This window comes from Triturus cristatus, chromosome 4_1 (assembly GCF_964204655.1).
Source record: "Triturus cristatus chromosome 4_1, aTriCri1.1, whole genome shotgun sequence".
Lineage (NCBI taxonomy): Eukaryota > Metazoa > Chordata > Amphibia > Caudata > Salamandridae > Triturus > Triturus cristatus.
This window is the reverse complement of record NC_140585.1, coordinates 73380526-73405251: the sequence shown is the minus strand read 5'-3', so window position 1 is coordinate 73405251 and position 24726 is coordinate 73380526. Positions and strand designations below refer to the sequence as shown.

The 24726-nt window shown below is 48.4% G+C and overlaps 1 protein-coding gene and 1 pseudogene across 1 annotated transcript in view; both read left to right on the top strand.

The window, feature by feature from the left end:
* The window catches only part of POLD4 (DNA polymerase delta 4, accessory subunit), a 201267-nt gene that overhangs the window by 22320 nt on the left and 154221 nt on the right, over positions 1-24726 (top strand). The window lies entirely within an intron of this gene.
* LOC146839560 (protection of telomeres protein 1 pseudogene) lies at positions 20071-23256 on the top strand (annotated as a pseudogene).

The window sequence follows — 24726 nt, the reverse complement described above, 5'->3', positions numbered from 1 at the left end:
GCCACCCTACTGTGGGATGGGGCATAGACCTCGTCCTGATTGCAGGGCACCCCCCATCTTCAAGATGGCAGAGACTGAAAGTTATGCTTCACCTCTCTCCCCCACCTCAGGGGTGGGCACACCTCTTATTCTTTAGAATTTTTCTCGCCGTTTTTCCGCCCAAAGTGGGGGTGTAAACCAGGAGCAGCCATCTGCTGCTAGCAGCAGAGGCTGGGGGTCGCATTACCAAGGCAGCAGGCCTTTGAAGCTTCCCTCTTCGAACACTGGCCCATCCTGGGGGAGGAGGCATGACACCTCTGCCCAGGCAGTGTATTGTTTCTGGTCTCAGAGAGCAGGGGCTGTGTACCCAGGGGTTCAGAAACATGTGTGGTGGTGGCTGGATGCCTACAGCCGGTCAGAGACCACACCAGTGTTGGTAGGGATTCAGAGGGCACCTCTCATGTACACCTGGGTACATGGTATTTACATCCCATACTGTGATCCGTGTGGATTTATTGTAAGGAGTAGTTTGGTAGCAAACACTCCTGTATTCAGTGAAGTCATCATGGTGTTGGGGAACTCGAGTTGTCGAGTTCCCAGCCCATGTACTCGCTATGGCAGTGTTTCCCAAACTGTGGTCCGGGGAGCCCCAGAGGTCCCTGACACTTTCCCAGGGGGTCCGCAGGCAGCAGTTTAAAAAGCACTGCACTTGTATAATTAGCAGTTTTCCAGCAACAATAAAAGTGTCAAGATAATGCCAGTGATTAATGTACCTGCTGGAGAGAGATGAGTTTTGTCCTGTGGCAGCTTTGAGTTATCTAATGTAGCACAGAGGGTTAATAGGCCTATTGCAAAGAATGTGTACCATGCATTTTAAATTCAGTATTTTATGTGCATAGGTGAGTGGGTTACTGGTTTTGTCACAAAGATTATTTTGTTACTGTGCAGTACATAAGTGACAACCATAATCTAGCACAGTGACTTATAAACTGTCATCAAAGAGCTGCTTGCAAACTGCATGGTACAAGTTAGTAATTTATGTTTTTTCCCTGTCTTTCATTATCCCGATGCTGCTAAAAAGGTTTACCAGGGTGGAAATACATTTTTATTGTTAAAGTCAATGCTAACCACTGTCTTATGTTCTGAATCCCAAGTTTTTTGTGCTTCTCCAGACCAAGCACTCTTTAAAAATGCCTACCAGTATTAATGACATGTGAATCCTCACCTTGTAGTCCCCTTTGCCTTATGTAACATTTTCTATACACTGAGTTACACTTATAATTAATTGTCTCTATATGTGTGTGATGTAAAATGATAAACGTGTTGTAGACTACACCATTGTTTCCTAAATTTCTTTGGGGGTAGAGCCTCCCAAAGCCCCCTCTGTAGTGGTCAGGCACTCTCAATGCACTTGGTGTGCACCGTATGGGGACTGGTCTGAAAACATTTGCCAGGGCTGCTTTGGATTTCCAGTCTGGCCCTGGCAGGAGCAGGAGCCTTGTACTCCGAAATAAAACCAACCATTGAAAAGTTAGTCATTGAGATGCAGCACCAACCTTCCCATTAACTTTTTTCGTCTTCTTGCCAATGCTTTCAATATCAAATACTAAGGGGGATATTTACAAAAGAAGTGGTGGAGCGTGTCGTTAACCTCTGTGGCTTAATGACACGTGCCGCCACTTGAGAAACGCTGCGCTGCACCATATTTACAAGAATATAGTGCAGCCCTACATTTCGCCCTGTGCTGGTGCTATACTTATCAGTGTAGTGCCAATGCAGGCACCCTTGTAACACAGTGCAAGGGTGTCTGCGTGAAGGGGAAGATTGTTTATGTAAAGGAAGGTCCACCCTTCCTGCACGTAAACCATCTTGAAATGGGGTTTTGTCACTTGTATGTGTGCTGCTTAATACAGCACACATGGAAGTTACAAAATGCCATTTTTTTTTAATGATTGTTTATGTGCAGGAAGGGTCACCTTCCTGAACATAAATAATGCAAGGCGTTTTGCTTTTTCCATGTGTGCTGCACAAGGCAGCACACATGGAAAAAGCAAACATGAGGAGAAATAAAGCATTCCTCCTCGTTTCGCCAAGTTAAGATCTGGTTTTCCCTGGTGTTAATTTTGTCGCTGCCTTCTATTTATGCTGCCCCTGTGAATAGGGGGCAGCATCAAAATCAATGGGTTTTGCGGTGGAACGCCCACTGCAAAACCCACAACCCACCCCTTTCACGCTAAGCATTGCGCGAAAGGGGGCCTTATTTACAAGGCAGCGTTAAGCCATGTTAAGTGGCTTACCGCTGCCTTGTAAATAAGGCGAAGCCCCTATCGACACGCGAACGTTGCAAAAAGTGATGTTTCCATGGTGGTAGGGGTTTGTAAATATGCTCCTAAAATCCTTAGTAATTCGATTATTTGTTTTGTGTGCACACATGTGTTTATTTTTTTCGAATTACTGTTTCAACGTTTGAAATTTAAATCATGCAAATTGCTTCGGGGTCCCCGACTTCCATTGGTAACTCAGTGGGGTCCTCAGGAGTCAAAAGTTTGGGAACCACTGCTCTATGGCTTCCCTGGCACTTACATTATTAGCAATTGGGGCCCAATATTGTAAGGGCATTCCTGCTCATGCAGATATGCTCTCACCTGTAGTATTGTGCATCTTGCCTTGGGCTGTGAGGCCTACTAGAAGGGTAACTTACCTATGCTGTCAGGCAGTGTTAGCTGGCATGGCACCCCGGCAGGATGCCATGTCGACTTTGTCGTTTTCTCCATCACAGGGGCATGCAGGCTGCAAAGGCAGTATCATTGTCCCAGTGAGGGGAGTCCCAGGGGGCCCTCTTCTGCTCCCAGGCTCTAGGTACCCATAGTACCAATTGCTAGGGACTTACAGGGGTCTGAAGTACCAAATGGGGGTTTATTTTAGGGAAGGAGCACTGGCACAGGAGAACTGATTGGCAGAAATCCTTTGCACTACATTTGAAACCACATCAAAACCGGCAACAAATGGGGGGCTAACCGGGCAATAGAGGCACTTTCTCCCGCCCCCCGCCACCGATGACCTCTCCTCATATTCCCTCACTACCAGACTGTAAAAGTGCCGCTCATCTCCTTATAGCCCCTCTCTCATATACATTTAATTTGTTTTAAAGCGCTTGTAAACGCTGGCTTTACTTATTCACTCAGCTATCTACATAAAATACAGATCTGTTCTTTGCAGCAGGCACATTAACGCTCTGCGCTACTTTATGGCGAGTCATAACTGCACTAGACAAAATTATGACCTCTCTCCAGCAGGAACAATAATCACTAGAGTTATCTTGACAATTTTATTGCTGCCTGAAAACTGGACCACAAGGAACTCTGGAGCAGGTGCTTTAAAATCGTGAGTTATGTTAAACACAGCACCCCATCTGAGGTTAATGCCCCCCGCCCACAAGTCAGCGCCCAGTACGGCCTCCCCAATCGCACCACCCTAAGGCTGGCTCATCAGTGTGTGCCAGAGGTTGCAGGCCAGACCACGTGCTCAGTGTCTTGGACACTGGTTCCTTGCGCTTCAAATTTCTAAGGACTTGGAAGCCTGGTTCTCTCTCATTACCAAGGATAGACCTTCCCACCACTCCTCTGACGTTTCAAGTTGGAATTCCTAACTCCGGCTTTGATTTATTGCCTTAGAATATTCCCCAAAAAGAATGCACGACAACAAGGCCTAATTTAAGAAAAAATATCACTGGGCCTTCATGCTACTTGCAATGATTGGAGGATGAAAAGTGCATCCTGAGAAGAAGGGTTAGATCCATGCAGGGAGATAAAAAAGAGATTCTGTTACACCACTGGTGGTGCCGTGCTTATAGAAGACACTACAAACTCAGAGAGGGCCTGATTTAGACTTTGTGGATGAGATACCCCGTCACAAATCTGGCGGATATCCCTTCCACTTTATCACAATTGACCTAGGATATAATGTAATCGTAACACGGCGTACAGGATATCTGTCAAGTTTGCAACAGAGTACCCATCTGCCAAAGTCTAAGGACCTGATTACAATCTTGGCGGATGGGATACTCCGTCACAAACGCGAAGGATATCCCAGCCGCTGAATTGCAAGTTCCATAGGATAAAATGTAATTGTAACACGGCGGACGGGTTATTGTCACATTTGTCACCGAGTAGCCCTGTCCGCCAAGATTGTAATAAGGCCCTAAACCAGGTCTCCTGCTAAAGGGATGATATGTTGTATTTTTTGTGAAGCAGACACAAGGTGTGAAATTTCGATTTTAAGGCTCACCTTATCACTCAGTCAATGCTTCGATAAATGACGTTTGTGTTTGCTAGGAAGCAGATGATATTAAGAAGGTTGCGTACAGGTGTGCACCAATATGTCGCTTTACTTTTCCTTTGTAAGAGGACCCAGTTTGACACGTAGTGCAAGCCATCCCAATTCTTGTAAATAGGGCCCTGGCCTTGTTCCCAATATAAAGATCTAAGCATCTACGTCTCACACAGCTGCAGCAGTGGTAAGAGAAAGACCTCTGCAATCAAGAAAATTGAAATAAGTAGCCAATACTGCCCTCTTGCTCCATGACTGCGGAAGGCTGACAGGAAATCTCACATCGGGTGACGTCATGGGGGAAGGGGTGGTCTGATGCTGACAGATTATCTCAACCAAATGAGAGGGGCTCCTATAACCAACAGAGGTGGTGGAGCACCAAATAGACTCAAGTCGAAAAAATAAAATTCCTCTTCGGTACAATCAAAACATCTCACTTATAGCCACACCATATATATTCAAACAACATCATCAGAGCATAAATGCACCAAATAACAAAATGTATTTAAAAACTATTATTTATTTCATATAAAACAGCACAACAATTAAAAAACACACTATAAGTTAAAAAGCAGGAGATTAAAATGATCTTTGCATGTCTTTTAGATATTCAATTAAAAAAAAAAGGAAAAGTACAGACATGTAACCTAATATACAGTTCCACAGTGTTTATACACAAAAAACAAAGGCAGGAAAACAAAGACAAACATAGTTCATATTAGAGAATACAGATACCAGTCACTGTTAGATTATCTGTCACGGTTGGGATATTATTCTAATCTTTTTCACTAACTCGCAGATATCCTAGTGATATAGTTTCTATTCAAACAAAGCATCAACGCGTTTCAGTGGATAATCACTTATTCGAGCCGGCTTCTTCAGGATTGTTGATATCTCCCGACTATTCAATTGTGAGATCTTATCAGGTTAATTTAAAAGAGAGATGACACGACAGCACCTCAAGAGTCTTCAGTATACACTAAAGTTTCTTCTACTGACATATGGCCGACTAAATCTGGTCCAATGTCGGAACTGCAGCGTGTTTTCAGATATTCTGTATGTTTAACAGGCAAGACACAGTACCCACAAAGATAAGAGTCAAAGCGACGGTATCTATCTTCAGACTATCCTTTGTCTGTAAGCTTATTTTTTTCTCACGCTGTTCCCCAGCTGGTTACTGTCCTCACAAAGTCAGTCAAAAGTCCCTCTATACTTTCGTTAAGATGACCTAAAAGATTTCCAGTATTTTTCTTTTCTTTTACCAACGCAAACACATGGACCGTACCACTGTGAAAACAACTTTTCACGGAGGTACAGAATATCTGAACACACGCAGCAGTTACGACATTGGACCAGATTTAGTCAGCCATATGTCAGTAGAAGAAACTTTAGAGTATACTGAAGACTCTTGAGGGCTGTCGTGTCTTCTCTCTTTTAAATTAACCTGATAAGATCTCACAATTGAATAGTCAGGAGATATCAACAATCCTGAAGAAGGTGGTTCGAATAAGTGATTATCCACCGAAACGCGTCAATGCTTTGTTTGAATAGGAACTATATCACTAGGATAACTGCGAGTTAGTGAGAAAGATTAGAATAATTTCCCAACCATGACAGATAATCTAACAGTGACTGGTATCTCTATTCTCTGATATGAACTATGTTTGTCTTTGTTCTCCTGCCTTTATTTTTTGTGTATAAACACTGTGGAGCTGTATATTAGATTACATGTCAGTGGTTTCCCTTTTTTTTATTGAATATCTTAGAGACGTGCAAAGATAATTTTAATCTGCTTTTTAACTTATAGTGTGTTTTTTAATTGTTGTGCTGTTTTATATGAAATAAATAATAGTTTTTAAATACATTTTGTTATTTGGTGCATTTATGCTCTGATGATGCTGGTTGAATATATCGTGTGGCTATAAATTAGATGTTTTGATTGTACCATAGAGGAATTTTATTTTTTCGACCTGATGCTGACAGAAACAAAAAACACACACTCACACACACACAAACACACACTAATACACTCTCACACACACTCACAAACTCACACACACACTCACTCTCTTTTTCTTTCTCTCTCACTCTCTTTCTCTCTCTCACTCTCTCTCTCTCACCTAGAAAACTATGAGCATCAGGTAAATAAAACACATCTGCAAAGGCAGTAGTGCGGAAGCCCTCGCTTAAGGTTAGAGTTTGATTAAGTGCTCAGGCCACAGAAAGAGTTAGGGAAGGGTAGGAGACAAGATTGAATTAGTTTCCGTGTATTGTTAGGCTATGGGTAGGGGCTGAGTGTAGGGTTATATTTACAGTAAGCAATAGGTTATGGGAAATGCATATGGCTCGAGGTAAGTAAGGGTGGGCGTACGTTTTGGGGTTATTTATAGAGTCAGGGATACAGTTGTATTAAGCTAAGCGATAACGCTAGGGCTGAGGCACACGTAAGGAAAAGAGTATGCCAAGAGAAGGGTAGGTTTCCTACGGGGAAAGGGCTCGCCCTATTTGGTTTCTAAAAGAAAAACAGGAACACAAGGTACCAGTTGCATTTCTTCAGACTTACCAAACAACTAGTTTAGAGACAGAACCCCAGGATTATTAAAACCGACGGTAATACTAAAGTCATTTATGACCCTGAAAAGTGATGTGGAATCCCCAAGCTTGCGGCATATGAGTGAGTTGTGGGTATCAGTAGCATGCCACCTGCACAATCATATATGTTTGGTTCCTTTCTCAGGTGAGTGGAATGTTTTCCCTAAGATTTACTCCTTTAAGCGGGTGAGCAGCAGCCATCTTGGTGAGCAAGTTTAGCTTTGTGAGGGATCAGTTTATTGTGTGTATTTGATCACATTATTCTTGCCTTCTGATGGTGTCTACATCTTTGACTTAGGGCATGAATTAGATGTTGGTGGGACCAGCCCTGCTGTTGACCTTTGGGCGGTCTTCCCACTCACCTGCCTGGTGGTCCTCCCGCCCGATTTAGATCCTGGCTGGCAATGGGCGGGAAGACCACCACTGTCCTGGGGACTCTGTCAGCAAATCTCTCCCTCTGCCTACGCTTCCAGGGGCTACTGCTGGCGACTGTGGGATTCCAGCCGGGATTCCCGCCGTCCAGAGTAGGATGCGGCTTGTTTCTGAAGGAATTCCCTTCAAGCTAGAATCGACAGAAATGAAAGAAAATGGGTGAATACTCACCTGAAAACCGGGTTCCTGCAGCGATTCTGTCCTGACTGCAGCGGTCCTGGTCCCCCCTGTCCTGACGCACCCTGTCCGCGACGGTCCGGCACCCTGTTTTTACAGAATGGCAAGTTAGTGTTCAGGGTATGTGCACATATAAATTGCATGGTGTGTGTATAGTGTGAATGTGGCATACGGTATGTGGACTGTTCAAATTAATAACAAACACATAGACATACACATCAGACATGTATAGAAATGTAAAGTAAATATATCACTTACCTGTCTCTGCAACCCCAAAGCCTCACTCCATAGCCACACCGCCGTGCTGACACCACCAGCCCAACTGGAACATCCAAATCTGGTCGGCGGGATCTCGCCGTCAAGTCGGCGTTGGAGTATATTCAGCTATCACAGAAGACCGCAGCTGCAGCGGTCTTCTTTCTATTGTGTACAGATCCATATACAGATGGCGGTCCGCCGTCAACTCGACAGAGTAGTCAGGACCGCTGCCATGGTAGGACCGCGGTAGTCCCGCCAACATCTAAATCAGACCCTTAGACACCAGAGGTCATGCCACCATCGATCTCTGACAACAGATACACAATGAAGTGTTTTTTTTTTTTTTAAACAATTTTTATTATTTTCTTTTAACACAGTACAGTACAGCAATTGTCGATCATTTAGTCGTTGTCCAGCATATAACAAAATCTGAAGCGGCTCAGCCCCCCACCTCCCAGCAATCCCCCCACACATGCGCCCATCCCCAACAGTCACACCCCAAATGTGTACCATAGAGGCCTGCACCTCAGTCTGCATCAAGGGTTTCATCATCAAGCGTTGGTGGTGGCTCGCATATATCTCCCCGATATGTGTTCCATGCCCCCCATATTTTAGACCACTTTTGGGGACACCCCCTCCCTATGTACACTGAGCGCTCGGCTATCATAGCCCTATCCATGTCACGCCCCCATACAGACAGCAGCGGCACCTCTCCCACCCCCCACTTCTGCGCTATGTTCCGCTTAGCTAGCACGATTCCCACTGTGGCCCAACACTGAGCCTGCCTGCCAAGGACGTTAGGCTCCCATACATTTAGCAGGCAGCGCCTGGGTTCTGGTGCAAGCGACACACCCCCCACCTGTGACAGCGTACGCATCACTCGCCTCCAGTATTCTTGGATTTTAGGACACTCCCAGATGGTGTGGTAGAAGGTGCCTTCCTCCCCGCAGCCGCGCAGGCAGAATGGGTGGGGTGCTCTTCCTATTTTGTGGAGTGTGTACCTGGTGTAGTAGGACCTGTGCAGAATCCGGAGCTGTACCAACCGAAGCCTGGAAGGTATCCCTGCCTCCCGGGGGGACGCCAACGCCTCCCTCCAGTCTGGGTCATCAAATTCCCCGACGTCACTGGACCACCTCTCCCGCAGGGTGCCCATAGGGTCCGGGAGATTATTTATCAGCTTCCGGTACGTGAATGATGTTGCCCGCTGGGGCATATAATCTGTGAGCAGCCTATCCTCCAGTGGCGACGCTTCCGGAACTGAGGCTCCAGGCCCCAAAGCGGCGAGCAGCGCGTGTTTAATTTGTGTGTATCGGAACCATTCCGTAGGCGCCAGCTCGTATTGTTGCTGTAGGCGCGCAAAGGTGATCACTGCACCCTTGTGCCACATGTCGCCCACTGTGGAGATCCCAATGTCATCCCATTTATCGAAGCCCCTGCTATGCCTAAGTCTCCCGAGCCGTTTCGCATCCCACAAGGGCGTGAGCTGGGTCAAAACTCCTCTCCATCCCAACCGGGCCTGGGCCGCGTGCCACACGGCCACTGTTTGTCGCAGGGGGCCAATGAGTTCTGGGCCGAGCCTCCCATCGTACAGGGGCGACAACATACCTCTCGTGCCCAATATGGCTCTATCCGCTTTAAACGCCGGATCCGAGTGCGGGGCATGGAGCCAATAATTGATGACCTTGAGTTGCGTCGCCCAGTAGTAAAGTTGGATGTCGGGCAGCGCTATCCCCCCGTCGTACCAGCCGCGGGTGAGTTTGGACTGTGCAATACGCGCCGGTCGGTTGTGCCACAGAAGACTAGACACCTGTGCCGCAATTGAGCGGAAGTACGCCGAGGGCACTGGATATGGCGTGTTTTCGAGCACGTATATGAAGCGAGGCAGGGACATCATCTTAAAGAGCGCCGCCCTCCCCAGTAGGGTCAGCGGCAGCGCCCCCCAGTGACGGACGTCCCGACGAAGACGGTCCAACGGGGGCTGAAGATTCGTCTGGTAGAATACTACCGGGTCCGCAGTGATGTGGATACCCAAATACTTGAACGACCCTTCCGCCACCCTGAGGGGGCAATCCGCCGGTAATTGCGGTGGAGGGCCACACAGCACGTACATGACGGATTTGGACCAATTTATCGTGTACCCCGATGCCTTGCCAAAGACCCTACATATATTGAGCAGCGTGAGGATGGAGCGCCGCGGGAAGGCCAAATACAATAGGACGTCATCTGCGTAGAGAGAAACCCTGTCCTCCCAGCCATCTGACCACCGGAGTCCCCTTATCGAGGGTTCCCAGCGTATCCACGCCGCCAGAGGCTCCAACACAAGGGCAAACAATAAGGGCGACAGGGGGCAACCTTGGCGCGTGCCCCGCGACAGGGGGAAGTCGCCGGACATATGCCCGTTGGCCGCAACATGAGCCAACGGCTTAGTGTACAGGAGACGAATCCAAGCGCAGAATTTGGGCCCGAATCCCAGATGGCGAAGGACCGCGAACAGGAAGGGCCATTCGACCATGTCGAACGCCATTTGCGCGTCCAACGACAGAAGCACCGCCGGCTCACCCACCTGACCCGTCCGGGCCAACACACCATGCAGACGCCGCAGGTTATGGGACGTACTTCTGCCGGGCATAAAGCCAGACTGGTCCGGATGTATAATGTCGGCGAGGTGCGGCGTCAGCCTAGCCGCCAGCAGCTTGGCCAGAATCTTGGCCTCTGCGTTAAGGAGCGAGATGGGGCGGTAGGAGGTGCACTCCTGCGCCGGCTTGCCAGGCTTTGGGATGACCACAATAGTTGCCGTGCGCTGATCCGGCGGGAGTGCGCCACGTCGCAGACTATCGGAAAACATAGTGAGCAGGTGAGGAGCTAGCGTCCCTATCAACCTCTTGTACAGCTCAACCGGGATGCCGTTGGGACCCAACGCCTTACCCGACTGAAGCGCTCCCACCGCAGCCTGTATTTCGTCCACCGTCAGATCGGCCTCTAGGGCCGTCATCGCGGCAGGGGCTAACCTGGGCATATCCAGATCTCGAACATACGACATCGCCTCCTCCTCTGACATGGAAGAAGCGGAGGAGTAGACCGCAGCGAAGTGGCCCGCCAGGGTGTTCACTATATCACGCGGGTCAGTTGCCATCCGACCCTCCCCCGAAACGAGCTGCGCAATCCACCTGGAACCACCCTCCCTTCTATCTAACCATGCCAACAGCTTCCCTGTCTTGTCCCCGACATCGTAGATTCTGTGTCGCGTGGCCTCTAACCGTCGCCTGGTGCAGTCCGCCAGGTGCTCCTTATATTTCACCTGCGCCACCTGTAATCCCCGGGAGGTCGCAGGCGATGGGTGTGCGGCCTGGCGTGCCTCTGCCGCGGCAAGATCCGCCTCTAGCCACTGTAGCTCAAGATGCCGCGCGCGCCGGTGCGGCGCAATGGAGGCGACCGCGTGTCCTCTCAGGACCGCTTTGTACGCCTCCCAGAGGATAGCCGGAGAGTCTACCGACGAGGTGTTTTCTTGGAAATAGAGACTAGTAGCCTTCCCGAGTGTTTTGCAGATGTCGGGAACCTGGAGATAACACGGGTGCAAGGGGGGGACACGGCGCCTAGTCAGGTGGTAGCGCGTGTATTGTAGAAGTATCGGTGAGTGATCCGATATGCCCCTGGGCCTGATTTCCACGCTGTCTACATACTGGAGACTGCCCTGCGAACCCAGGAAGTAGTCTATTCTGGTCAAACTTTTATGCACCCCCGAGTAGTATGTGTAGTGGCGTTGTGTTGGGTGGTGAAGCCTCCATATATCTGTCAGTCCGAGTGCCTCGAAGAAACTCCCGAGGCGAGACGCTCCCCCTCCATCAGCCCGCTCCGGGTGGCGGTCAAGCAGGCCGTCCACCACCGCGTTAAAGTCGCCGCCCACTATGAGCTCTCCCTCCGGTAGATCAAGCAAGAAGCTGCTCAGCGCGGGAAGGGTCGCAGCATGCAGGGCAGGAGGAATGTAAACCGAAACAATATTCAGGGGGCGTCCCTCCATTGGGCATGCAGCGCCGCAAACCTCCCCGATCCGTCGGCCCGAGTGCCTTGTATGATTAATGGGGACTGTTTCCTTACCATTATACCCACCCCGCGGGAACCGGAGGAGAAGTCAGAGTGTATTACCATCTTGTACCCCCATCTATCCATCGCTTTACTAGCAGTGCCCATTAGGTGGGTCTCCTGCAACAGGACCACCGCAGGGGAGCATCTCTTGAGACTCTGGAGGACCAAACCCCTCTTAATCTTATCGCCTAAGCCACGCACGTTCCACGTGAGGAGGGAGAGAGGCTGCGCCGGAGTGAGGGGGACCCCAGTGGAGCGCCCTAGCGTTGTGTCAGCCATTCCCGCGGCAGGAGCAGCGCAGGGCTGATGCTATGAACGGAGCGGCACAGGCCGTGCCTGCATTGCATGGTGCGTGTACTGTGTGTTGAAACATATGCGACAATATAAACAAAAACTGTAAAACCAAACTTTCGAACATTCCCTTACCCCCCCACCCCCTCCCTGCCATACGGACTCCAAACTGCCCGCCACCCCAACTCAGCAGAGTGCTCAGATCCCAAGTCCCAAAACAGTACTTGCGTGTAGTGGAGCGGGCGGTCCGAGGAAGACCAAATACTCCCCTTTGGACGAAGTTCAACTGTCCACCCCTTGAAATATCGTTGAGCAGGCGCCGTCTAGTCCCACAAGGCCTCCAGTTCGAGGCACCTCCGAAGGCAGTAACGAGCATTCAGCACGGAGTCTCGCTGCCTACTAGGGTCGGTCCGATGTCTCCCCTCCCGGATCCAGGTCGCCGGCATCCGCCGTCCCCTCTGCGCGCCGCCTCCGCCTGTCCGATCTCCCAGGGCCGCCCGCCAGCCTCCAGCCCTCGAGCCAGTCGTGCGCCTCCTCCGGCGTCTCGAAGAACAGGGTCTTGCCCTCCGCCACCACCCGGAGGCGCGCCGGAAAGACCATGGAGTAAGGCAGTTCGCGGGCTCTCAGCGTCCTCTTGACCTCCAGGAAGCTTCTCCGCCGCGCCGCCACCGCCGCCGTGAAGTCCGGGAAGAACGACACCATCGAGTTCTGAATCCGTAATGGTGGCGCCCCCCCGGGCCGTCTGGAGGATGACATCCCTGTCACGGTAGTTGAAGATGCGGGCCAGCACCGGTCGAGGGGGCGCCCCAACCTTGGGCTTACCCCCATGTACTCTGTGGGCGCGCTCCACCGAGAAGAACGATGAGAGACCCCGAGGCTGCAGTCTGGTTTTTATTAAGTCCTCTATGTACAAGTCCATGGCGGCTTTCCCTTCACTCTCGGGAATTCCCGTTATTCGGACGTTATTGCGCCGGGAGCGCCCTTCCTGATCGTCCATCTTCGCCGCCATTTGTTTGGTTTCAGCCTCCAACTGGGACACCCTCTGGAGCAGGAGGGTAGTGTCGCTCGTTAAAGCCGCCGTGGTGCGTTCCACGTCCGTGACCCTGGACGACATTTTTTGGAAGTCCGCCCTGAGCAAGGACACATCCGTGGAGATGGATCCCACCGTGGTCTGCACTTTGTTAAGGGCTAGCATTATGTCCTCCAGTGTTACCTTAGGCGCTTCTGCCTCTGCAGCAGCCCCGTCCGTCCTCCCGGCCCCCGCGGCCGCGTCTTTATTGTAGGCAAATTTGTCTAGCTTACTCTGCTGGTGCGTGCGATTCCCCTTCCCGGACATCTCGGGGCCGGCGGGAGCCGTCCCGGGACTTTTCCTCTCGTCACCCAGCCGGCCGGGGGGGGGCAAGTTCACCACACAGCTCGGGAGCGGCAATCAAGCCTCCAAATAACCGGACGGCCACCGGCACACCACAGCAACCCGGAGGCCACTCCGCAGCCCTCCTCTTCAGGCCCCCACGCACCTTTTTCACTGGGCCGCGCCGGGGCAGCCGCACAGCAGACGACGGGGCAGCACCCCCGGGGATCACAGCGTCGGCCCCAGCCTCGCAAGGCGAGCCTCCCTCTTGCGGATCACGGCGGCGATACTCCCTCCGCAGGGACCGCCGCAGATTGCACCCAATGCGGGCCGCACCCACCAGGCCTCAGGGCGCAGACAATCGCGGTCTGCCCCAGCGCTGCCTCCTTCAGTCCGGCGACGCACCTTGGTCGTCTCCAGGAGCGGCCACAGTCCCCGGCTCCGGCTCAATGCAGCAGCTTGGGGGCCACTCCACAGTGTTCCTCTGCAGGCCCCCACTTACGCCTTTCACGGGGCTGCGCTGGGCAGCTGCCCATCAGGTGACGGGGCGACGCCCCCGGGGACCACAGCGCCGGTCACAGTTCCTCAGGGCGAGCCCCCCCCCCCGCTGGATCACGGGGACGATACTCCCCCCGCACAGTCCGGGGCGCCTCCACTTGGCCGCAAGGCGCGGGCGATCCCGGTCCGCCCCAGCGCCGCCTTCGTCAGTCGCTCCGGTCGTCTCTGGGAACAGCCACTGCCCAAGCTCCCTCACACCGCGGTCGGCCCTCAGTATAATCCAGGCCCCGGTCACGGCCGGCGGCGCAGGCCGCTACTAGCGGATCGACGCCGATCAGGCTCACAAACACGTAGGAGCCCCGGAGGCGGCTCAGTCGGCGTCGCTTCTTGCAGGCTACCAGCCCAGCGCAGTTAGGGACAGTTGAATAAGCGGATCAGTGCACGGATGGCAGGGGAGTCGGCCTCACCCTCGGAGCTCCGTTAGGCTGCGGCCATCTTGCTTGGCTGCTAGCCACGCCCCCACAATGAAGTGTTTTAAGCACTACCTGGAGATGACCTGTGCCCAGGACCCACCAGAGGATTTGAATGATTAGAGAAGGACTGTGCATGTACTGGGTAACTAGATGGCGTGTTGCCAGACAGCACACCCTGTGCATGGCTAGCTGTCCTGGCCCGTGCTGATGATTCTATGATCATGGTCTTCTGGGGGCTGAGAACGTATTATCTGATGTGGGCAGTAAAGGGACTGCGGAATCCAGCAGCAGAAAAAGAGGTGTAAACTTGCGGCCTGATTTACATCTCAGCAGACGAGTTACTCTGTCATAACAGTGACAGATAACCCATCCGCCAAAATATAAATCCCATAGGATATAATGGGATTTATGTTTCGGCATACGGGATAGCCATTACCGTTGTGACGACTAACCTGTCCGCCGAGATCTAAATGAGGCCCTGGGTCTTCATCTTCACAAGTTCCGTTCACGCCATGATTCTGAATGAAGAAGACTTACTCTTTCAAAGATTGTGGATTGTCCAGAGGACACTATTGTAAGTTCCCAAACCAGAAAGAAGTACGAGTCTTTTGTAATATATTAGATGCTGTTTGAGTCAAATATACAGGAGGCAGAATGACCAGAAGATGTGTCACAAATATTTTGTCGCTGATTTTTTGCACTTTTGTAGCTGGACTTCACTTGGATTCTTCTCCTGGATTCTATGGTGATCTCTTTGTGGGAAACAGCCTTTACCATGCAGTGCCTTTACAATGCGGGCACTACAACGAACGCATCGTTATCACACCTTCCTTTACCTCCAAGTCATTACAATGAGTTTATTTAGCGAACACGTTGTTGGACTGGTGTTGGGTTTCAAGTATAACACCTTCCCTACTGTTGCGTAGACTGGAGTTGTAATAGTAAATGGTTCGATCCAAAGTCCAGCGCTTCTCTAAGGCAACGACTTGCGTGGTAAAGGAACACGAGGTAACAATGCGGTCATTGTATTGCCTGCGTTGTAAAGGTATGCGTTGTAAAAGCATGCGTGGTTCTGTCATACAACCCTCTTTGTGATGTAAGGGAAGTCTGGTACCCGGCTTATGTGCTGCAACATAATTCTCCATCTTCAAGCCAGCATTGTCAGATTGTTAAAGAGGTGACTGCCTAATGGCTGTTTCCTCCATTCTGGTACCCTCATAAGGAGAGCCCTAACACCTTTCACTTGTGTAATAATGTGTAGGGTGACGCCGGGGCTGCTGGGAGGAGTCACCCTTTCCTGGATGTATGATGGAACTACTCATGCTTTTACCACGCATGCCTTTATAACACGGCTAATGCAACAAACGTGTTATTACCCAGTGTTCCTTAAGCACGCAGGTCGGTACAACTACTTGCTTTAGGGAAGCGCTGAACTTTGAATAGCATCATTTACTTTTCCAACTCCAGCCTGCGCAACAGTAGGGAAGGTGTTGGACTTGAAATCCAACACCAGTCCAACAACGCGTTCCCTAAAGCACAACGTTGTAACGACTTGCGTGGTAAAAGAACGCATAGTAACGATGTGTTTGTTGTGGTGCCCACATCGTAAAGGCACGGCGTGGTTGTGACTGCGTGCTAAAGGTTGTTTCCCCCCTTTCCTTGGGCTTGCAAGAAAGAAACTGAACAGACCTTCACTGCACTTATCCTTGAAATCTGCTCATGACTTGTCTGCCTAAACAGGCTGTCGCGTTCTGTACTTTCTGCAGAATGTTTTCGGATTAGGTTGTCAGCCAAGTTAGATGGTATTACAGTACTGAAAGAGAGAGCAAACATCTGATGGGATTAGAGACATTTGTGGTTAAAGCCGGGAGTGGCCTTTGAGCTCCTCTTATGAAATACAACAATGTTTTGCTGTGCTGTTTACTTCTGGAGGAAGGATGAAGCTCTGTGAAACTAAACTCCCAAAGCTGTGAGTGAACTCTGCTTGAGACATGCCTAGTGAAACAGGACGTGCAGTTTCATCAGCGGATCTGTGTTTTTGAGTTATGAAGTGAGGGTTTGGACCAACAGTTATTGGTCATCGGGGTCTCCATCCTGTGTGGGTGCAGCAAAGTGGAGGTGTGTGGGACAGACATGTTGGAGGGGTGTGGCTAATCTCTGGCATTCTTCTTAAAAACTACCCTTACTTTACAGAACCAGGTAACGACGAGTCTCCTCCTAGAATGTATCCGAGTATTAAGAGGGATCCACTCTGAAAGTGTGGATGAGAGCCTCAAACATGTCTCTGTAGAAAGGAGAGAGTGCCAGTAATCCTCAGATGGAATGCTGGCATGTAGGTACTCAGACAGCGATGAGGCTTACAATGTGGACTATAATCTTAAAGCCTGTCCTTGTGCGTCGCCCTTGTCATGTGAATACTGTGGTTCGATATATAACGGAGGATGGTTTATCGGGTTCCTGGACAGGTAAATTAAGGGTAGGGTGTTATTTGGGATAGAATGTTTTGTTATGGTAAGGAGTTAAGGGTAGGGTGTTATTTGGGATAGAATGTTTTGTTATGGTTAGGAGTTAAGAGTAGGGTGTTATTTTGGACAGAATGTTGTGTTATGGTAAGGAGTTAAGAGTGGGGTGTTATTTGGGATAGAATGTTGTGTTATGGTAAGAAGTTAAGGGTAGGGTGTTATTTGGGATAGAATGTTTTGTTATGGTTAGGAGTTAAGAGTAGGGTGTTATTTTGGACAGAATGTTGTGTTATGGTAAGGAGTTAAGAGTGGGGTGTTATTTGGGATAGAATGTTTTGTTATGGTAAGGAGTTAAGAGTGGGGTGTTATTTGGGATAGAATGTTTTGTTATGGTAAGGAGTTAAGAGTGGGGTGTTATTTGGGATAGAATGTTTTGTTATGTTAGGGAGTTAAGAGTGGGGTGTTATTTGGGATAGAATGTTTTGTTATGGTAAGGAGTTAAGAGTGGGGTGTTATTTGGGATAGAATGTTTTGTTATGGTAAGGAGTTAAGAGTGGGGTGTTATTTGGGATAGAATGTTTTGTTATGGTAAGGAGTTAAGAGTGGGGTGTTATTTGGGATAGAATGTTTTGTTATGGTAAGGAGTTAAGAGTGGGGTGTTATTTGGGATAGAATGTTTTTTTATGGTAAGGAGTTAAGAGTAGGGTGTTATTTGGGATAGAATGTTTTGTTATGGTAAGGAGTTAAGAGTAGGGTGTTATTTGGGATAGAATGTTTTGTTATGGTAAGGAGTTAAGGGTAGGGTGTTATTTGGGATAGAATGTTTTGTTATGGTAAGGAGTTAAGAGTGGGGTGTTATTTGGGATAGAATGTTTTGTTATGGTAAGGAGTTAAGAGTAGGGTGTTATTTGGGATAGAATGTTTTGTTATGGTAAGGAGTTAAGGGTAGGGTGTTATTTGGGATAGAATGTTTTGTTATGGTAAGGAGTTAAGAGTGGGGTGTTATTTGGGATAGAATGTTTTGTTATGGTAAGAAGTTAAGGGTAGGGTGTTATTTGGGATAGAATGTTTTGTTATGGTAAGGAGTTAAGAGTAGGGTGTTATTTGGGATAGAATGTTTTGTTATGGTAAAGAGTTAAGAGTAGGGTGTTATTTTGGACAGAATGTTGTGTTATGGTAAGGAGTTAAGAGTGGGGTGTTATTTGGGATAGAATGTTTTGTTATGGTAAGGAGTTAAGAGTAGGGTGTTATTTTGGACCGAATGTTGTGTTATGGTAAGGAGTTAAGGGTAGGGTGTTATTTGGGATAGAATGTTTTGTTATGGTAAGGAGTTAAGAGTAGGGTGTTATTTGGGATAGAATGTTGTGTTATGGTAAGGAGTTAAGAGTGGGGTGTTATTTGGGATAGAATGTTTTGTTATGGTAAGGAGTTAAGAGTGGGGTGTTATTTGGGATAGAATGTTTTGTTATGGTAAGGAGTTAAGAGTAGGGTGTTATTTGGGATAGAATGTTTTGTTATGGTAAGGAGTTAAGAGTAGGGTGTTATTTGGGATAGAATGTTTTGTTATGGTAAGGAGTTAAGAGTAGGGTGTTATTTGGGATAGAATGTTTTGTTATGGTAAGAAGTTAAGGGTAGGGTGTTATTTGGGATAGAATGTTTTGTTATGATAAGGAGTTAAAAGTAGAGTGTTATTTGGGATAGAATGTTTTGTTATGGTAAGGAGGCATCCTGATAGCTTATAACTTTGGTTATCCCCTGTAATTCTTTGAATTAGCATGCATTTCTTCAAATAACCTGTGTGTCAGACCCTGCTTTGCGGGCCACAGGGCAGACAGGGGCTGCTCATTCTCGGCCATGGTGATTGGGCCAGCTACAGCCTTTCAGACTCTTATGGTAGCAAGGGCGAGATGTAAAAGGCTTCTTAGGGTGGTCGTGGGGATGAGGCTAGCGCTCAGAACTCAACGGTCAAACAAAAGGCACAATAATGCATAGTCCAGCCCAGGGCTTATCTTAGTAAACGAAAGTTATTTTAATAACACTGCAGAGTGCAATCCTACAGAATGCAGTGATGTGAGGCTGTGAGGCTAACACTGCAGAGTGCAATCCTACAGAATCCAGTGGTGTGAGGCTGTGAGGCTAACACTGCAGAGTGCAATCCTACAGAATCCAGTGGTGTGAGGCTGTGAGGCTAACACTGCAGAGTGCAATCCTATAGAATCCAGTGGTGTGAGGCTGTGAGGCTGTGGTTCCACCGATGATTCCCAGACATGTTTTACGCCCTCTATTCTGCCTAGAAGCATCTCTTGGGGACTTCTAAAGGACTTCTGCTCTGGTATAGACATAGACATAAATTCTGCACAGGTGCAGTTCACTAGGTGTCTTCTCTAATGCAGAGTTGTTCATAGTTCATTCTTGTCCTAAATTTCCAAGCTTGGATAAGTACCGGTGATTGTTCCCGATACAGCACACGCTCCACACATCTAGCTCAGTCTTTTGCATGTGAGACCCTGTTATCGGCTCATATTGGCACAGTCGAGCACCGCTGGCACGTGTTTTACTGGCCAGTGAATTCAGTGGCGACTCCACTGATATGGGACTGAGTGCCAGTTTCACTTGGCACTCAGTCGCAGTGGGCAGGGGCCCATCTTGGCAGATGCGGCCTCCAGTCCAGGATCCAACAAATACTCCTTGTGGGCTGGTATAGCCTCTGTGGTGGGACCGCTGGTGGTGCTTGCCTGGCAGGGCGGCCTCCGCACCAGTATCAGGCTGCCACGTTGGCGACAATGGCAGCTCTTCCACTAGAGTCGCTTGGAGCCGGGCAGCAGCACCAGTCCTCCGATCATTGCCGCACAGCACGTTGTTACTTCTTGGGCTTAGTTTCTGTTCACGGTCCACTGCAGGAGCCCCTGTGGTAGCCCTTAATGAAACCGGTTGGTTGCAGCTTTGCTCCCAGGAGCAGTCTGCAACGTCTGGGTGTTCCACATGCCAGTAACTCGGCTGTTTTTTCCTACAGGACATTTTCTCCTGCTGACGGGCCACACACGCTTTCTCTCGCAGACCATGTTAGCAGCGTTTTAGTTGCTGGGCAGACTTTGTTTCTCCAGCACGTTGTGCAGACCTCTTGTGATGTCCCGTCACCTCTGTGATGCTGGCTGTCAAGCAGGCACCAAACCAGGTCACACAGCACCACTTTCAGTTCTTGGACCTCCCTTCCTTGGTCATGAGGAACTTGAAACTGGAGCAAAGTATTGTCGTTTGGATCTCACTTTCATAAACATTTTTCTGACAGGGGATGTGGATCCACTCCCTAAAGTTTCCGAACCAGATTGGGTGGTTATCTTTCCAATGTAATTTCCTGTCTGTTCCTCAGCCACAGCCTTTGTGTAAGGTGATTGCTCTTACAGCTGAGAAGAATGGTGCTGGCTCCAAGCAGGAGCATCCATAGCAAGGTCAAAAGGATGAGCTCTCTGCACCGGGCTGTCATCAACCTTCCGGAAGTAGTAATCAGTGACAGCTAGAAGGGCAGAAGCGTCCTCACCTCAAACAACAGAAGCAGCAGTGCAACCCCTCATCCACTCCATACGGCAGTGTGCAGGAAGAACTAATCGGCATCCTTTTTAGGTCTCGGCTGCGAAGGCTGCGCTTGCGCAGTCTCGCTCTGAGATTTAATGACTTGGAAAAGAGGGGCTTGAACCCGCCCCTCTTCTCCCCTGTTCTCCATTGGCTGGCCTCTTGAATGCTGGCCAGCCATTGGAGAAGAGGTCAGTCATTCAGATTAGGCCCCGTCCTTTTCGGATCGGGGGGCGTGTTTTTTGCAAGAAGTCTCAAGGAGGAGACAACAGCAAAACACGCCCCGAATCCGAAAACGACGCTGTCTTTCTCCGAGGCATTTCTGTTTTGCCTCAGAGAAAGGCGGTGGTGTCTTCCTGGTGTCCATGTTGTGGTCTGTGTGTTGCAAAATAGAAGCTCTTAATTTTTTGGCCGTAAGTAACGTGCACAGAGGGGGCTTCTTGTACACTGTGTATGATCAAGGTCTTCTTCATGCTAATAGGTCAAGTGTTCTTTATTAAGTAGCAAGAGCTCCTAACTATAGGTGAGTGGGCGGAAGTTTCCAATGATAACGGAGGGCTTTTCATGAAGACAGCTTTAAATGAAGAGTGAAGGCAAAGGGGTTACATTAACTATGTGAGGCTCTTCTGAGTTTCGGCCAAAGGAACACCTTATTCTTGTGCATATGTGGCTCACACTCAGAGTTACAGGGTTCCAAATGTCCCCAGCCCGAGGTGTCTGTTCCCCACGCGTTCCTTACCGTCTAACCCGCACCTAGCAGTGCTGAGGCCCCTCCAGCTGTCAGAGCCTGCACAGGACAGGAACAAACCCAGAAGCCTGCGTTAATGTAACGCAGCCTACCCTGGCAGTCATCGACCCACCCCCAGAGCTCGCCCCTCCTTCCTATTGGCTATTACAGCTTCATTCCAACTAGAGTTCGCCTGGTCGCAAGTACGACTTGCACCGCCCTACAGCACACTCTCCTTCCTATTGGCTGTTACCAAATCAGGCAGTAAACGGTGCTTTTGACGTACAGACCAGCTAGTGTCCTCACCCCTTTGGCCGGCCTTTTCGTTGGTAGCTCTGCTCTTCCCCTAGTGTTGCTGCATTAACAGAATCTAGCATTGTAATTTGAAGCACACGGTACCTTACCTTCAATCCATACGTCATAATGACTGAAACGCCCTTTACGTATTTTAATTAGGGAAATTAAAGAGTAAACTTTGCATTTACTAAAGTCATACATCATTTAATAAAACATTTGCTAGACAAGGCAAATATTTAGAGACTATTTTAGATCACCGCAACGTATGCTCCTTTTCAAAGCACTGCTCTCATTCTAGAACATCTATATAGGAATTTTGTTTTAACTGTTGAATTCTTATCCGTTCTTATCCGTTGCAGATCCACTAGAATGACTGCTTCGAAAAAAGCATACGCCCCTTAAAGCACGAGGCAACAAGTCTAAGGGTTCCTGCTCGGGCGGAATCCTTGTTTGGTGTGTGTAAAATATGTACTATAAGAGGGAGGAGCTGCTAGTCGCCATGTTAAGTGTGGGCAAAACCAGCTATACTTTATACAGATTTGCACCGGGACCTGCCATTTTGGTCGTGGGCAAGGGCATCAATTTCCAGAGGGGCGGGGCAGAGGGGGGAGTTATTAACGTCATCGGAGTTGCAGGAAAAAACATTTTTTATTTTGAACAGTCGTGTTTGATGGCACTCCAGGAGCCCCCGTAATTCCTCGAACCTCCAGTAAAACGTTTTGCTTTTCTGAAGAGGACCACAACACAGTGGAAGTATTACGAACCTGGGCATGTAGTCCGGTTTCCTCGTCCAGGTCATCCGTGATGCTTTCTGCCGTTCAACCTTCAACATATTTCGACCTCATGTGCCAGCTTGTGGGTAAAGCAGAGGTGGATAGTTGTTCATTTCTTCTCAAGGTGTGGGATGGCATAAAATGACAGTATCCACATAAGGTGTGTGTTGGAAATGGTGGCGTGGAAGGGGATCCTGAAATCATTCACCAGCTTAGAAATCTGACAATAGATATTTTGGTTTTCGATAACCATGCACAAGAAGCGAAATCACTGAAAGTCGGAAGCTATCTAACTATTTACAATCTTCATGCAAAATGTCATACACCATGCGATGAAGAAGCAAAAATACCGTGCCTAGAATTCCTGCTGCATGGTGGTACGGGCTTTGCTCGAGGAATAGCAGTTATTCCAGAAAATAGTTATTATGTTCAAGAAGTACAAAGGAGAGTGGGTGCAGTGGATCCTCAAGACTACCAGGATTTGGAAGGAATCTCTTCATTGGAATTCAATGACACTTTAAATGAGTTTTCTTGCCGAGAAGCTGTAGCCACAAGTGCAAATCAAGACTTTGTTCCTGCAAGGTCTATAGAGCGATGCCAACAGTCATCAGCAACAGTGCTTACTGCTCACCAGCACATGAAGACAACTCCATTGCATATCATCAAGAAGAGTACAGCTCCACAAAAATATCGTATTCGTGCCAAACTAAGTCATTTCGAGACGGAGGTGCTCAGTCAGTCTGTTAAGCTTCATTGTCCCAAATGCAATTGCTTGCAAGAAGTTCCGAATGAGGAAGATTTAAACTTCATTTTGAAAGACTGTGCAGCAATGGCTCAGCATCAAAGTTTGCCAAATGCATTGTACGATTCCTTCCTTTGGACCAGAGAAAACCAAGAAGAAGAAAAAATAGCTGTCCACTTTTTAAAACAAGCATTTACAATGCAATGGTCTCGGCATTGGTAAAGTTAGAGCTATTGGCATTGCTCATGCCATTATTTTTGTTTATGTTTTTGTTTTTAAAACATTTAAAGAGACGGCATTGTCATGAGCAATGCCAATAGCTCTAACTTTAACAATGCCGAGACCGTTGCATTGTAAATGCTTGTGATAACAAGGTCCTGATTGAATTTCTAAGGGCAGCCTTGTCTTCCCTCACGTCATTGTCTGGTTCGCCACCTTTCAGCGACGGGGATGCAGTCAGGGCCGGACTGGGTACCGAAACCGGCCCTGGCAAACTGCTCGGACGGCCACCCTGGCGGCCTACCGAGGAAACGCCCGGTGCCCGCTACGGCCAGTCCGGCCCTCGATGCAGTCAATGCACTTCCACGTTCTGTGGAAGCTTTGTCACCACCGTCTTGTGCCATGCTAAACCTGAGGTCATCTGAAATGTACCAGCACTCTGACTCATACCAGAGCCCCACTACCATACATGTGCTACACACTTATTGTGCATACTGATTCACACAATCTGGATACGCTGCCACCGCTGCTTTACGGGGTTCACTCAAGGCGGCATGAAGGATGCTTCGTGACCCCCTCCTGGTCACAGAAAGGGTTCGGACCTCGATCCCAGAGCACAAGCTAGGTAGGCGAGATGTCAGGGCCAGAATGAAAAGATCAAAAACCAAAAACAAGTAGAGAGTTTCCCAGGTTTAACCAGAAGGGACCGGGTACGTAACAACGTTTAAAAACTGTCAAGTTTCCCTCATGGATTTGCTCACAAGTCTCCAACTACAGATTAACGATCAATGTATATTGAACCAAAGATAAGGAGTCCATAAGACTAAACACAACGTTAAGATATATTGTTTTTTTATTTGATTTGAAAATTATTCTGTATCTCAAATTTATATTACAATCATTTATCCACAAATATCTGAATGTAGTAGAGTAAATCTTCTACAAAAAACAACAATCATGTATGAAAAATAACTCTCGATGACAGATAAAATCATTAATTGCACATAATTAAAGCAAAAACATTTTATAAAAACATTCAATATAGAGATTGATAATGCATTGCACACATTTAAAATTAGTATAAAGACACAAATATGGTTTTGTCCTCTTGTCGACGCGTTTCGGTGTAAGATGTGATTTGTAACACCTTCTTCAGGACCAATGAATTAAAAGCAGCTCTCTCTATCAAATTAAAACAATCTATAAAAAGAATGTATATGATTACAATACATACATATACTTATGGTATTCAGCCCTATCTTTGGTTCGACACACTTGACTTTGGATGACTATTAATCTAAATAGAAAAAATTCTAGAATGATACAGGGTCTGTTGATAAACGGTGTAGAAAACTGCACCAGAGATTTATCCCAGCCTCACAATTCTAAGGCCTGTGTACGGCCTATCGTGATATTGCCAATCACTATGTTAAATCACTCAAGTATGGAATTATCAGTTATTGGTGAAGGGCC